At 29.1% G+C, this 16,754-nt stretch overlaps 1 long non-coding RNA gene across 2 annotated transcripts; it reads left to right on the forward strand.

Moving 5' to 3' along the window:
- Window positions 1-5,373: 5,373 nt before the first annotated feature.
- On the forward strand, window positions 5,374-13,768 carry LOC141456118 (uncharacterized). Of its 2 annotated transcripts, none has more exons than XR_012459586.1 (8): window positions 5,374-6,136; window positions 6,917-7,054; window positions 8,250-8,400; window positions 9,341-10,512; window positions 10,592-10,734; window positions 12,198-12,419; window positions 12,925-13,062; window positions 13,527-13,768. It is a non-coding gene; the product is annotated as an uncharacterized lncRNA (long non-coding RNA). The 2 variants fall into 2 exon arrangements; XR_012459585.1 differs by having other exon boundaries at window positions 5,376-6,121.
- Window positions 13,769-16,754: the final 2,986 nt, after the last annotated feature.

Raw genomic sequence — 16,754 nt, forward strand, 5'->3', positions numbered from 1 at the left:
TAACGATAAAAGGTACAAAAATCAGAAAGTGTCCAACATTTCATTCATATTTAAGGTTGTTTTTATGTACTTTTACTGCGTTAACTTTTCATTAATATTTTTTAGAAGATGTCACAGACCCTTATGCTGGCCTTTTTTCATCCAATATTTTGTTCAAAAAGCGATTTTATGTGTAGTGAAGTGTAGTGTATGATGAAAATCTATCATGGAAAATCGTAGAAAGTTCAAATTTAAAAGTTCTGTATTGAGCAAGAGACTGCTATGTAGATGCTGCTTTTTGAAACTATCTGCACTTATATCTGGAATCGTGGGGTACTACTTTTCCAATTGTCAGCGAATCCAAATACATAAATTGTAACGAGAGGAATTAGTGAATGCTAACACCAGAATTAATTGGTGTAAACTTTACAGAGCATCAACTAAACTATTTTTAAATATGCTTATTTTATTGTCATGTTAAAAATCTTATAATTTGTTGTATGTGCTCTTATTTTTCAGTAGTCTGGTTGATATTTCTCTGGTCTTCAATAAGAGAGAAACGCTTCAAGAGCTGAAAAAACATTATTTAGTTTTGGTATTCTTTGCTAACTTTGGTTATAGATGGTTTTGAGTAAATTTTGCACACATTAAACAATAAATAAAAGCGCAATATTGAGTAATCTAAGAGATATATAAAGAGTCTCTTTGACTTTGAGCTGAGTGTATGTTAGAAGTGAGGTTTAACAGCGAGTGCATCTAAGTGTGAAGTTATCTTGGAACCAGCGTGCTCTCTCAGATACTGAGGTAAGGAAAATTTGCTTTCTTGCGACTATGCGCCCTGCATTTTCTTTAAATACTAAATAAGATATGAAATCTGCGCCTCTGAAAATTGAGTTTATCAAATTCAATTAAAATTGAATAATTGTTTTATTGCAGTAGAATTGATTTAATTAATTTATTAAAATTAATGTTAACTTAACGAAGTTAAGATAACCAACGGGTCATTATTTAGTAATCTTAAACAATCATAAAATTCCTAAGCATGAAAAGGAAAAGTGGTCCAAAATAAAATTGGTCTTAATTGTTATTAAGGTAAGTGGTTATTAGAGACGTGGTTAGAAAGGTGGCAGAATTACTTATTTTGTTCAGTATATATTTAATAAGTATGTGCTTCTTGAATTCTAGGTTTCTCACTAAGGTTTCTACAGTAATTTTGCGAATAAATTAACATTCCTGCGATATCCGTCGTTTAATTAGCTCCACTACTTTGTTACTTTGAAGCTTTACTTACTTTTAATTTACTTTTTTAAAAAGGAAATTTCCCTCTTTTAAACATCTGTTAAATACTGTTTCATTCTTTTCCATGTTCCAGTTTGTTCATCCTTGGGTCCTTTAACCCTTTTTACAGCTTGCAGTCAAGTAAATCTCAGCATTTATCTGAATGATTACCTTTATGGCCCAACTTTAAATTGAGTAGCCAACAGGAATTATTTAACGCTAGTCAATTGTATTGCGAAGATTATAGAAGTTAAGAAAATCTACCTACCACTCTGCCTGCCGAAATCTCCTTTAGGTTGTGTTATGTCCATTATGTATTGGGTTGTCCGAAAAATAATGCAGGATTATGGTTTTAAAAGAAAAAAAAAAATTAATGATTTATAACTGTTTTTATTAATCAAAATAGTATCCATTACTTTCTATACATTTCTGCTAAGTGTGGGTAACTTTTCCATTCCCTCTGTATAGAATTTGGAATCCTTAGAATTTATAAATTCAGAAAACGCATTATTTAATGTTCTTTGGTCAATAAATTTTTTTTTTTCATAGCAGTCGAGGTGTCTAAAAATTTGGTAATCAGTAGGCGAGAGGTCCGGTGAGTGTGGCAGAGTCTCATTGCCAAGCTCCAACAATTTTCGGGAAGTCAAACGTGAGATATGTGGCCGAGCGTTGTCATGCATCAGAATGGGCCCCTTTCGATTGACTAAAGATGGCTTCATTATTGCCAATTTCTGATGCATTACGTCAATTTGGTTACAATGCCGATGGCGTTGATGTTTTCGCCAGGATTCACGAAGCTGTAATGTATCAGACCAAATGAAGCCCACCAAACAGTAACCATCACATTTTTTTGATGATTTGGGGGCTTTGGAAAATCTCGTGCTGCTTCTTCTTTGTCAAGCCACTGTCCAGAGCATCTGCTATTGTCGTAGAAGATCCACTTTTCATCACAAGTCACAATTCTGGACAGAAAAGAATCGCTATTGTTTCGGCAAAGAAGTGCAGCACAAATTTCATACCGCTGATCTTTTTGGCGGTCGTTTAATGTGTGAGGAACCCAATTTTAAAGCTATTTCACCTTCCTAATCGCCTTAAGATGGTCATCAACGGTTAATTTGCTGACTTCGAGTTTCCCTGCCGGTTCTTGAACAGTTGTTTTGGGATTTTCTTCCTCTAAAGTTCGGAGAACATCGTCGTCAAGGGCAGAACTTCTTCCACGGCCTTCTTGTCGTCAAGGCTTAAGTCTCCCTCTCGAAATCTCTGGAACCACCGTTGAATAGTGCACTCACTTATACTGGCCTTCGCCCCAGACATAGTTGATATTTCTGTCCGTTTGGGCCTCGTTCCAGCCGAGTTTGAACTTGTAAAACAAAATTTTTGTGAAAATCCCGCTTTGACATCTTAGTAAAGACTGAATTATTTCCAAGTAGCTGAATGTCACAGAGCTAAACAAACATTTTTGTTTGAAAGTGGATTAGTAATTGTTTATATTTAATAAAGTCAAAAGTCCAACAAACATAAACAGTTTACAGCTGGCGGTGGGGTATTTTAAAGAAAACAAAAAATCGTGCATTATTTTCCGGACAACCCTATAAGTTATTTATAATAAAGTTTTCTTTTCAAGTTTTTATTTTTTCTGCATCCTAGCTTGTTAGTTAGGTTGCATTGATCGGAACAAAATAAATAATTTAAAAAATTACTTATTTCTCACTTTTTTTATTATTTGAATCATTTATTCATAGTTATTTCATTTAAAAATAATTATTTCCCAGTACAAATGAAAAAAATAAAATTTTATGGTTTTTGCTTAAATTCGTACCGTGCCCCCCTCCAATATAATACAACTCCAACTTTAAAATTTTAAAGTATTAAAAAAGCAATAAACATACAATTCCCTTAAATAAGTAGGTACTAGATTTCATTAATATTTGTTTCATTATTTTTACAAAAAAAATTTACGATTTATTAACTTGTGGGTAACACTTGTAAACAACATGTAACCTTCCACACTTAGACTACATCAGGTAGTGTAGTGAGAGATAGGAACTGCAACAAAGTAGATATACTTGGACCTAACGAAACTTTCGTTTAAGAAAATTGAATACAGAAAGGTGGTAATTAGATAACTACATACTTGAACTGCTTGATAAAAGATTTACACTAACAGGAAAATTTTCTGATCTCTGCAGTCTTAAACAAGTTGTGAATTTAGTTAAAATTATTAATGTAGCATTCTCTATAAATGTCCATTGCATTCATGGATGCATTGACTCTACCTTCTTCAGCCCATTTTTCCACATCTAGCAGTACTTTAGTAAATATTAGATGGTTCTCAGCCATTCCATTTGAAATGTGAAGAAGTCAAAGAAAACTACCTACCACATGGCCTGTGGAAGTATTCATAAGGTACTCTTATCCATAATTTCGTACGTTTAAAGTATAACATCGTGAACTAAAACTTTTTTTTATGATTAATCTTTCCTTTTGAATGGGAATAGTAATTTTTCCACTTTCATTTAAGGAAGGTGATGAAAACTAGTTATATTTATTTGAAGAATTTAAAAATTGTATTTTATGTTTCACATGCAAACGTAATTAACAATAAAATAAAGAATTTTTTAAGATTTCATTCGATTTATTGATTAACAATACAAAGTTTAAAAATATCAACTTACTTAATAAGTAAAGTAATTATTGATTTTATAGTTTAATTATTTATATTAATACAATTGTCTTTCACTAAATCTACATAGGTCTACTTACGCTTACATTTATTGTGTCACAAAAATATTATTACCATTATAAATATGTGTTACATATTTATACATTCATGATATATACATAATACAACTGCCTACCGGACAGATTTAATGTGTGTTAAACGAATATATCATAAATTGTTTGTGGGTATTGTGAATTTAGAGTATATTTTATAGGAAAATATAAAAATTGTAAATAGAAAAATGTGTACTAGAGTGACAAAAATAGACATATGCATAAATATATTACATTTTAAAAAGTAAAAAAAGAAATTGTACGCGAATATAACGTAGTCCTATATAGGTCTAGAAAGTTTTGTTGATTATGGGTAAAGTTTTAATAGAAAAATCCACCACTAATCATGCATGTCAATTCTGCATCATTTTCCAATCACGTAGAACTATTTTTAGTCGAGCTGATGAGCAGATCTGAATGCAGCATTAAAAAAACTGCCATCCAATGCTCACAACTATTACCATTTTGCATATTAATAATTGCAGGAATTTGAAAACGTAGTCAATTCCAACTTGAAGCGCCAAAAGTGCTGTTAAGAGCGATCTACTGGCAAGGTCGATAACTACTCAGCAATAATTAGTTCTCAGTTCTTTCGCTAGATCGCATGGGCATGTAGAATTTATTAATTTCAAAGAAACCATGTAATTATTTCAACTTAAATGTTACCTACTTTAGGTAACTTTAATATGAGCGTAAATTATGTATTGAATAAAAGATGAGTTGAAAATAATTGTAACAATGAAATAGTAATTATTTTTTAAAAGAAAAAAAGGTTTTGTAAATCGTACGAATTGCATTCCAAAAATTTTCTTAAAAGACATTTCACTGATTTAGAATTATTAAAAATAAGGGCTTATTCGTTGACTTATCTAAAATTTGATATTTTTAGGATTACTAATTGTTTTATTCATAATTTCATTCAAAATATAATATATTTGTATGTTTAAAGTACACTTAATGGGCAAATGCCCATTTATATATAATACATAGTGTATAATAAATAGAGAAATGCGTAGTTGATAGATTGACAAAAAATAGACAAATAATTAGATATTATAAAATGACGCTGTAAAAAATTCGTATTTTTTTCAGTTCATGCAGTGCTAACATCAATAGGCCTTTTGTCAACTTGCAGCCACGTTAAGCTCAGCTTTTACCTGAGATGTATTTTAAGGGTCCTTCTATAATTTCAGCAGCACTGCCATAAATATGAAGAGATTCGCATCCAGGTAAGTCTTATCTTATTATTTATTATATTGAGAATAATACAATAAAAACTAAAAACTTTTTTCACAAAAAAGTTTGTATAATTGGAAAAAGTTTTCATTTTTGTTAAATTGGGTAAAGTTTTAATTAAAAAATACAACACCAAGTTGAGCTAATAATTTTTTAATTCATTTTCATAAAAATAATTTTATAATAAAAATGTTAGTAGATTATGTGTGTTATATTTTTCCAATTAAATAAATTTTATTCATAAGGAAGAAGTGTGTTTTTTGGAAATATATTCCATTATCATTGAATGAGAAGGTTTAGGTTAAAAAAAAAATCAATTCTTTAGTTCAATTACAGTCTTCTTTATTTAATCTATATATTATACTTACATAAATTGTTATCGATGTTTTTCTTAATGCTAGGTAAATCTTTTTAAAATATTTTTACAAATTTTGAATAATTGAATCTTGCGGTTGACATGGTAACAGTTAAACATAATCACACCAATTTTACGTCACGCCTGCAGATGTCTATTGGTCACAGATAACAATTTAAAATTTACCTTATTTAGCTAATTAAGTAGAAGGATTTGTTGTAGAATTTTATTTTAAATATTTTTACACATATTTTACGATTCTTACATTTAACATATGGTATAACCTCCACCATGTAACCTTCCTCTCTCAGTCTGTAGTCGACAAGTGAAGTGTGTAGCCGAAATATCTACTGTAACTATTACTTCTACTTTTTGTTGGTGATTGTAATTATGAAACCGAATAGATACAATAAACACGCGTGCTACGTTGGATAAAATCAAAGTTATTATCCAGAATTAAGGGCCTAACAACATTTGGACTTAATACTTTTCGATAAGGTATTATTTTTATAGGTATTAATATTAATTTATTTATAAAATATTGTAATATTCTTTTAAAGTGTTTTTTATAGAGGTCTTTGAAGCAGATCTGAATGCACCAGTTTAAACTGCCACCCAATGCCAACAACTAATGTCATTTTGCATATTAATGATTGCAGGGTTATGAATATGTAGTTAATACCAACTAGAAAAGCAACAAAACTGCTGTTAAGAGCGTTCTAGTAGCAAGGTCGAGAACAACTCGGCAATTATTAGTTTTCAGTTCTTCCACTAGATCGCACGGGCATGTAGAATTTGTTATTAATTACAAAGAAACCGTATAATTATTTCAGCTTTAATGTTACTTATTTTACGTAACTTTAATATGTGCAAAAATTATGTATTGAATAAAAGATGAGTTGAAAGTAATTGTCACAATGAAATAGTAATTATTTTTTAAAAGAGAAAAGGTTTTGTAAATTGTACGAATTGCATTCCAAAATTTTTTTTTAAAAAGACATTTAACTGATTTAGAATTATTAAAAGTACGGGCTTCGGATCGTTGACTTATCTAAAATTTGATATTTTTAACATTACTAATTGTTTTATTCATAATTTCACTCAAAATATATAAATATTCATTAATACGAATATATTTGGTGCTAGTTTGTGTGTTTAAAGTACACTTAATGGGCAAATGCCTGTTATATTAGTAATTAATAAATAGAGAAATGCGTAGTAGATAGATTGACAAAAAATAGACAAATAATTAGATATAAAATAACGCTGTAAAAAATTCGTATTTTTTTTCAGTTCTTGCAGTACTAACATCAATGGGCCTTTTGTCAACTTGCAGCCCCGTTAAGCTCAGCTTTTACCTGAGATGAATTTTTAAGGATCCTTCTATAATTTCAGCAGCACTGCCATAAATATAAAGTGTTTCGCATCCAGGTAAGTCTTATCGGTACTTTTCCGTTAGCCGGGCGCAAATGTCGCCAATTGTGAACCAAACGCGAGCCAAGTCAACAGAATAAAAGTCGAAAAGGTTCAACTATAAACAAATATAAATTAATGGTAAGCAAAACAAGTTCAACTATTAACAAATATTATTGAATTGTAAAGAAAACAGTTTTACCCAAAACTGTTTTTCTCTTGCGCCCGGCTAACGGAAAAGTACCGTCTTATCTTACTATTTATTATGTTCTGAGTAATACAACAAAAACTAAAACCTTTTTCATATGTGTGTTTTTTGGAAATATATTTTATTGTCTTTGAATGAAAAGATTTAGGTTTAAAAAAAAAAAATCAATTCTTTAGTTTAATTGCAGCCTTCTTTATTTAATCTTCTTTATAATATACATAAATTGTTATAGATGTGTTTCTCTAGCTTCTTAAAGCTGGTTGTAAATGCTTATAACATTTTAATTATGTAATTTACTATAATTTTTCGAATGTAATAAAATTTCAAAAAGCAATAGCTCAGGTGATATTCAGTTATCTAAATATATAGTAAATGTAGGCTTTAGTTTTAAAAACAAGAAATGGCGGATTAAAGTTTTATAATTAAAGCATGTTATAATTATTTTATTTCTAAATAAAATAAAGATAGGCATGTATTTTCCTTATAGTCGAGTTTATGAGCAGATCTGAATGCAGCAGTTTAAACTGCCAACCAGGGCCGGATTTAAATGAAAAGAGGCCCTAGGCTATTCCTTTTATGAGGCCCTTTCATCTCCCATTTTTAAGTTTGTAAATTACATGAGAGATAATAAAATACATCACTACTGTGATATATATCAATATGTTAAATGAAACATTTTGTTATTGGTACTGTTTTTAGAATAGTGTAATTGTAATTTTGCTAACAATTTGAATGTAGGCCCCTCTTGATCTTGAGGCCCTAGGCTGAAGCCTAGTTAGCCTATAGTAAAATCCGGCCCTGATTGAGGGAATAGTCTTTTAGAAAATAAAGTAGGTATATAACTATTTTTCTTGTTTTTTTTTTTCATAACTTGCTGCATACTTCACTTTAAACATGTAACATAATGTATACTAGAAGTTTGATAATGTAGCTCAGTAAATTTAAATCTCCTTTATTGCAATTATTAACTTCCAAGTGATAACATTAAATCATGTTGATTTTCAGATTTACTATCGCTGATACTGGAGTGCTGCCCGCGAAACTATACAATAATTGAAGTCTAAGAGGAAAAAAGCGTAAAACATCTATTCATTGAACATGAACATGATCAACTAAAGGGTGATTCGGCCAGTTTTACCTGATCCAGTATATCTTGGTAAGTGCTAGCTTCAAATATTCTATTTCTTTTCAAATTTTTTAATATCGTTTCTACATTCTTTGTGTTGCAATTGTCTTCATAATCAGTAGGCGTCACCAAAGGTGAAAGAATAAATGAAGTAAACTACGTGCAACTCTTACTGAACTTAAGAAGTAACTGATCTAAGGAGATTTGTGTAATTTCTTAATTAATGATTGGAAAATAGAGTTGTAATTAGTATCATCTAAATAGTATTTTTATCATTAGAGGATAGATAATTTTTGCATTAAAGCGTAAGTAGTTACAATACTTTGGTTACTTTAGTTTATACAGAATATTAAGAGGATTAATATTGTAATTACAATCCTTCCCCGTTGTTATCCGAAAGCATTTCCTTATAAGTGCATTATATTAAAAGTAAGTGTTTATTCAAAATAATATTTTGATCTGTAAATGTAAAAAACTTGCATTTGATAAAGTTGTAAATTGTTTAATTAAATATTTATTATTGGGGTCGATGAGTTGTCCAATAAACGTGCAAAAGTACATTTTCATGCTATCTAGCGGCAACTTGTGGAACTACAATCATTTTGTAGTTCCAGCAAACGCTACTAGGTGTCATAGCATTCACTTTCTCTGTATGAAATAATTCAATTCTCCCCTTTGCATTTCTTAAGTTTTTTAGATCTTCAAGTCCGCTCTCTCGTAAATCAATAATAACTGTTGTGTAATTTTATTGTAACAATTTTATTTTATTAGTTCCACTTTTCGAAAACTAGTAGTATTCAAGTTGATCAGTAAGCTTAAAGATAGTTTATTAACGTCAAACTTCATTAATGCTTTCTATAAAAATGCAGAATCTATTGGGCAGTATACTTTTTATTATTTGTAATATATTACTGTTTATTTATTTAGAAGCATATTCAAATGCTATGAAATAAGAACTATAATTTTGTAGTGTAATAGCCTGGTGAACTGAGCACAGTGATAGATACTGTTGTCTGAGTAATACTCAGCTTTCATCTGGAAATTATTATCACTCTATGAGTCCTTCTTTACATCGAGCAGCCCGCCGATATTAGATGATTCTCATCAACTCTATTGTGAAGTATAAAGAGACCATTGTGTACCATTCTGGGACTGTTTTTCAGGTAGTCTTAACTATTATTTTATACATTGTAATAATCACAACATAAACTATAACCTTCTTCCCGATAAATAATCTTTCTCTTTTAATGTGGATAAATAATGTTTCAACTTTCAATCTCATAAAACGTTTATTTAGCCAAATTAAATTTCTTTTCCTCAGATTATTAATTTTTGATTTTGGGGATTATTGAGATGCGGTCAATAAATTCACAACAAATTTATTTTTTCATACCAACATTTCAGTAAATATATTACCTTCTCCAGGGTATTGTAAAACTTGTGGAGTTTAATGTTAAGCTACATCATCATAACTGTTTGATATTTGTTTGTATTTTACCGAAACGTTGGTATGAAGGAAGAAATTAGTTGTGAAATTATTGACCCCACCTCAATATTCTCCAAAATCATTAAATAAAATCTTTTTTTTTTATGTTTCCTGTTGAATCGGAAGAAGTAATGATTCCATTCCGAAGAAGAAAGGTTGGAGTAAAAGAAAACTTGTAATATTTGAAAATTAAAACTATTTATTTTTTAGACAAATGAACCTAATTGACAATAAAATGTAGTATTTTTAAATATTTAATTCGATTTTATTAAAAAAGCAACAGTTTAATTGGTTAAAAATTTATTTAGTAGTAAATGCCAACTCATTTTCAGTACATTTATTTCAACCACGTTCATTTAGTGTATTCCAGAACTATGTGTGGGTAAGTATACCTTTTTCGATAATAACTTGAAAACTTTAAGGATTTTATTATTATTTTATTTTGTTTCAAGAAAATTGAATGGTTTAATTTACTTAAAAAAGGTACAGTTTAGCAGAAAAATCTTATATGTTTCAATGAAGTACTTTTTTCTTTTATCCTTAGTGTTGTGCATGGTAAGAACATTTATGAAGGAAAAATATTTAATCATTTTAAACCAAATTAAACTTTTTTCAAGAAAATTGAAAGCAGAAAGGTTTATTTTACTCGGAAAGAGGTATAGTTTAACAGAAAACTCTTTACGTGTTTTTATGAAGTAATTTTTACCTTTTATCCAGTGCTTTAATTCTTTTTAGATCTTTCATCAACTTGCAGCCCCGTTAAGCTCACCTTTTACCTGAAACGATTATTTTCAATAGTCCTTCCAGTAGTACAACTGTAAAATATGAGGTGATTCTATTTCCGATAATAAACTAAACATTAGGGGATTGTTCTTCAGGTAATCACATCTATTAATTATTTATCTATAATTTCATACATATGTTCAAAGTAATATAAAACGTACATACCTAAACGTATAAAGCTTTTTTTCATTTTGAAATGAATTTAAATCGTTCATTTTTATGTTTTATTATTTTCATTAATGCAATAATAATTAATAATGTGTATTGTGTACTGTGTAACAGCTAAAGCCCTTATTAATATACACATTGCATAAAAAAAACAACAAGAAAATACAATTAATGGCATTTTAAATTGCAGGGGTATATGAATATATCCTCTTTCTAACTTGAAAAAGCTACAAAATCTGTACTTGAGAGCGCTCTCTTAGCAAGGTCGGTAACTAACCAGTAATAATTAGTTCTAAGTGTTTCCGCTAGATCGCATAAGTATGTAGAATTTATGTTGCTCAGTTCACACTAAACAAATAATTATTTCCGTTTTTATGTTACCTTCTTTAAACAACTTTGATTTGTGCGTAAATTAAATATTGGATTTCAGATCACTGAATAACAAAATTATTTACCTGAAATAACTTTTAAATTCTTCATTTGAATAAAGATCAATTACTCTGATAGCTAATAATACGTGGCCTAAGTTTTCGCTTTTTATCATTGCGATTTTGTAAAATTACATTCCACTCTAATCGGAACTAGATAAAGAACTTTCTAAAGCATTATTAATAAATATCCAACTGTTGCCACAAAAGACTTTTTAATTTTATTTAAACGTAAATTTTATAAATACTCCACTAAAATGTAATATAAAAAATTGAATTATATATATTCTTTTAATATAAGTCAACTTTACCAATAATTAATAAAGTTTATTATAACTGCTTATAAATGGGGTTTAAATTAATAAATAACCTCTTCAAGCTTCTAACTTATTTTCGAAGCCGTTATATGTAATGTTTACATGAACGGTTAAAACGCCCACAGTCCGTTCCAGTTGGGTTTTCGATCGCAACGCCCACAAGCAAGTGGAACGGCCAAAATCGCGGTCGTGTCGTGGTCGTTGTGGTCGCCAAGTGGAACGCACCCTATTTCGTCACGCATCCAGCTGTCTATTGTTAACATTTACATTTTAAAATTTACCTTATTTAATTAAATAGTAAGATTTGTTGTAGAATTTTATTTCATTTTTACACATGCTTTACGATTCATTCCATTTAACATATGGTATAACCTTCATGTAACCTTCCTCACTCAGACAGTAGTCGACAAGTACCGTGTGTAGTCTAAATATCTACTGTAACTATTAAATCTACTTTTTGATGGTGATTGTAATTATGAAACCGAATAGATACAATACACACGCGAGCTACGTTAGATAAAATCAAAGTTATTGTCCTGAATTGCGTGCCCAACAACATTTAGACTTCATACTTTTCAGTAAGGTATTAATTTAGTAGGTATTAATATTTAATTTATTTATAAAATATTGTAGTATTCTTTTAAGATGATTGTTGGACAGCTGTCTTTGAAGCAGATCTGAATGCAGTAGTTTAAACTGCCAACCAATACTCACAACTAACGGCAACTAATGGATTGCAGGGATATGAATATGTTGTCAATTCCAACTTGAAAAAGCGACAAAAACTGCTGTTAAGAGCGATCTACTGGCAAGGTCGTTAACTACTCGGCAATTATCAGTTCTCAGTTCTTCCGCTAGATCGCATGAGTATGTAGAATTTTATTTTAATTTCAAAGAAATCATGTACCTACCTTAATTATTTCAACTTTAATGTTTCCTACTTTAAGTAACTTTAATGTGTGCCCAAATTATGTTTTGAACAAAAGATGAGTTTAATATAATTGCAACAATGAAATAGTAAATATGTTTTAATAGCAAGGTTTTATTGTAAATCGTACGAATTGCATTCCAAACATTTTCTCAAATGTCATTTCACAGATTTTCAATTATTAAAAATAAGGGCTTCGGATCGTTGCCATTTTCATAATTTCACTCGAAATATTTAAATATATTTTTTAATACGAATGTATTTAGTGCTTGTTTGAGTGAGTTTAAAGTACACTTGATGGGCAAATGCCCGTTACATTAGTACATAATAAATAGAGAAATGTGTAGTAGATAGATTGACAAAAAGAAAAAGAAGACAAATGCTAGATATAATAAATTAAGCTGTAAAAAAGTTGTGTACGAATTAAAATTCGTATTTTTTCAGTTCACGCAGTGCTAACATCAATAGGCCTTTTGTCAACTTGCAGCCCCGTTAAGCTCAGCTTTTACCTGAGATGAATTTTTAAGGATCCTTCTATAATTTCAGCAGCACTGCCATAAATAAGAAGATATTCGCATCCAGGTAAGTCTTATCTTATTATTTATTATATTGAGAGTAATACAATAAAAACTAAAAACTTTTTTTCACCAAAAAGTTTGTATAATTGGAAAAAGTTTTTATTTTTGTTAAATTGTGTAAAGTTTTAATTAAAAAATACAACACCAAGTTGAGCTAATAATTTTTTAATTCATTTTCATAAAAATAATTTTATAATAAAAATGTTAGTAGATTATGTGTGTTATATTTTTCCAATTAAATAAATTTTATTCATAAGGAAGAAGTGTGTTTTTTGGAAATATATTCCATTATCATTGAATGAGAAGGTTTAGGTTAAAAAAAAAATCAATTCTTCAGTTCAATTACAGTCTTCTTTATTTAATCTTTATAATATACATAAAGGTTATAGATGTTTTTCTTAATGCTAGGTAAAACTTACTAAACATTTTAATTTAATTTAAATTACAATAAATAATGTTTATTTTCAGAATCAATACTGGTGATTCCCAGAGTACTGCCTGCAAAACGGTCATCCATGGAAGCCCAAGTGAAAAAGATGTAAAAGATCAATCCAATATGAATGTACCAACAAACATTGGATAGGAATCTATAAAAAAAAAAGTAAGTAGTTATTATGAGTAATATGCATGATTTTATCAAAATTTAAAGTTGCATGTTAAAAAAAAAAAAAGTAATAAAAAGTCTTTAAAAAAAATTTATATTTTATTTTACCATTAAATCTGTTAATGAGTATGAAAAAGTAAAAATTAAACGAAAAAAATAAAAAATATTTGATTAATACTTCAAAATTATGTATAAAATGCGAAAAAATGAAAAGGATAACCTAAAAGGAAGGTTACAGAGTCTAGAGAGTGGTAGAAGTAAAAAAGAAAACCAAGAGGGAAGGTTAAAAATGGCTGGCAGAGTCGTGAGAGTGTGCTGGAGCAGTAGGACAGCTGGAGCTATTCTAGTGGGCAGTGGATCAGGTGAGTTTAGTGCCGCCATCTTGCTCTGGGAGGCTATATAACTAAGTTCGTTGGAAGGGCGGGGCAGGGTGGGGAGAACCGTCGAAGCGACAACATCTCCTCACCTCACCTTCATGATTCTTATAGGAAAGAGAGGTGATGGATGTCTAGAAGACTAGACTAGATTACATATGTTTGGAGCGACGAGCGATATACCCCCCTGCATCACTCAAGTCGTACTGACGAGAATTCGTGCTGTTCCCGTATATATAGGGAAGGTTACAGCACTGCTACCTGGTGGCAACCTCTGGAACTATTTTCTCACCTGTCTGATAAGTAGCGCCCTCTAGCGGATTTTTTTGGAACTAATTTCTTACTTTTTTTTTTATTTTAAATTTCTCTGTTACTTTTAAACGTTTTTTAGCACTTTTTTTTGTATTTTACTGATTTATATATGTAATTTTTCATATCATAGAATGTAAAATAATACTAAGACTATGTAAAAAAAAAAAAAAAAAAAAAAAAAAAAAAAGCATGCAATAAATATCTTTTTTAGAAAACTAATCGTTTTTCTTTGTTCTCCTGCTAAATAATACTTTTTTTTACAAGTCAATTAATCATATAATAAAGAAGATAGTGACATAAACATGCAAATTACATATATCTAAATAACACATTTTTTTAGTAATTCATTCATAAAAAAAGTTGTTCGTACTGACTCATTTGATGGATGGTTTTGCAGGTAGTACTCACAGTATTGGCTATTTCAACCTGAAAATCATTATTCCAATGAAATAACTTTAGAGTTATTCTTGAATTAGAAACATTTTACTCAATGATACTACAAATTAAAAAGCCATAAATTTGTATCTTTTAGGAATTTAAGAAATAAATGGAATGTGAATGCTGATATTATAGTTTAAATCTTTTAACTAAATCAATCTTATAGAACGTATTTGTAGCATTGTAAAACATTAAATTATTTTAACATGAATTACTCCTTCGTTGCAATTTAACTGTTTTTCTTACTAAACTTGTTTTAGTTATGTTATTACACTAACTGCCATGAATCTATTAGGTTTGTTACAACTAATATAAACGAAAGCACTGACATGTACATTAAGATAATATTTTAAAGAACCTCAACCAATGTATTTAAATGAAAATTATATATATATAATATATATATATTATCAAACAATGCACATACGATTCATAAAAAAAATAATAAAACATACGATTTATCATTAAGATTAATTTGAAATGTTCTAGTATCATTTTTCAATTATTTTTATGAACAAAAATGGTTTATTCGACTAAAAATAGTTTCATTTGATTAAAAAATTATTCAGAATTTATATGCACGTAAGAAGTTGAATTTTTCAAAGTACTACTACCCACTTAGAACAAAAATTAAAACTTTTTTCAGATCTAATAGGAAAAATGTAATTTATGTGATAAAACGGTTTTACTTACTGCTGTAATAGCGTTAACAATGAAACAATAGATAAAGACATCCATAACAATTCCATAGACAGAATTGAAGGTAGGTTTCGTCGGCTTCTTATACTCCAGAATAGTATGGATAAGAATCGACTCATATTTGCCACCTTAAGTTGCAAGAAATGAAAAGCCCATAGAGGTAATCATTTCAGTGGAAAAATGAACGTCACTGTGGTGCAAGCTGGAAAAGCCCGTAGCTGAAGGCCCTGAATAATGGAAAAGAATATTACATTAATAATTATAATTTAATTCACAACTAATGAAAGATGAAAGATAAACATGCATTTTTCATATATCTAAATAATACATTTTTAAGTAATTGATTCATAACAAAAGTTTTTCGTACATACACCTTTGAAATGTTATTTCCACGTCCTTTTTCTTTTTAACTTCATTTGATGAACAGTTCTGCAATACTCCTATGTTGGCTATGTCAATCTGAAAAGCATAATTACTCAATTAAATAAAGTATTTATAAGAATTAATCTTGAATTAAGATCCATACTACATATTAAAAACTCCAATTTTATATATAATAAAGATAAACGATGGAAAATTTAAATTTTAGTCTAAATCTTTTAAACCGATCAGCTTTTAGAATGAATTCGTAACACTGTGACACTGACAGTAAAATATTTGAACTTCAATTACTTCTAGGTTGCTACTTTACTTTTGTCTTAAACTTGTTTCAAGTCAAGTTAACAATAAAGAATGAAATGAATGGACAACACGCTTTAAGATAATAAAGAAGTAAAAAGAGCAATAAAGAACTTAATCTTTTAATCGTGTAATCTGTATAAAACTAATGTTTTGAATAATTTATTCTTATCATCAGTATGATCACCCAATAATAGATAATGTAATTACATAGTTTACTCTCTTGACTATTACTGAGAAATAACATGCTGTAATCTGATAACATGTACTTACTTACTCTTAGCTGTTCGAGCTGAATTGCAATACGCTGGATACAATGTCATTAAACCATCCTTTTGATTGAATAACCAGTAAGAATTACCCTTAGAATATTGAAGAGTTGTTGAGAAAAATCTAAAAAATAAAGTAAAATAATTAATTGTAGTCAGTAGTTCCATTGTAATTTACAAATATTTAGGGGAAAAAAAATGGAAATATAAATTCCAGTCATCATTCTATATTTACAATATATTCTAATTGGGGCCAACAAACCTCACGATATTATTTAGAATTCCGTGATATGAATTTTGTCGAAACTTGAAAGTAATATTC

This window comes from Rhodnius prolixus, unplaced genomic scaffold (genome assembly GCF_049639745.1).
Source record: "Rhodnius prolixus isolate KJV_2025 unplaced genomic scaffold, Rpr scaffold_4, whole genome shotgun sequence".
In the NCBI taxonomy this organism is placed as follows: domain Eukaryota; kingdom Metazoa; phylum Arthropoda; class Insecta; order Hemiptera; family Reduviidae; genus Rhodnius; species Rhodnius prolixus.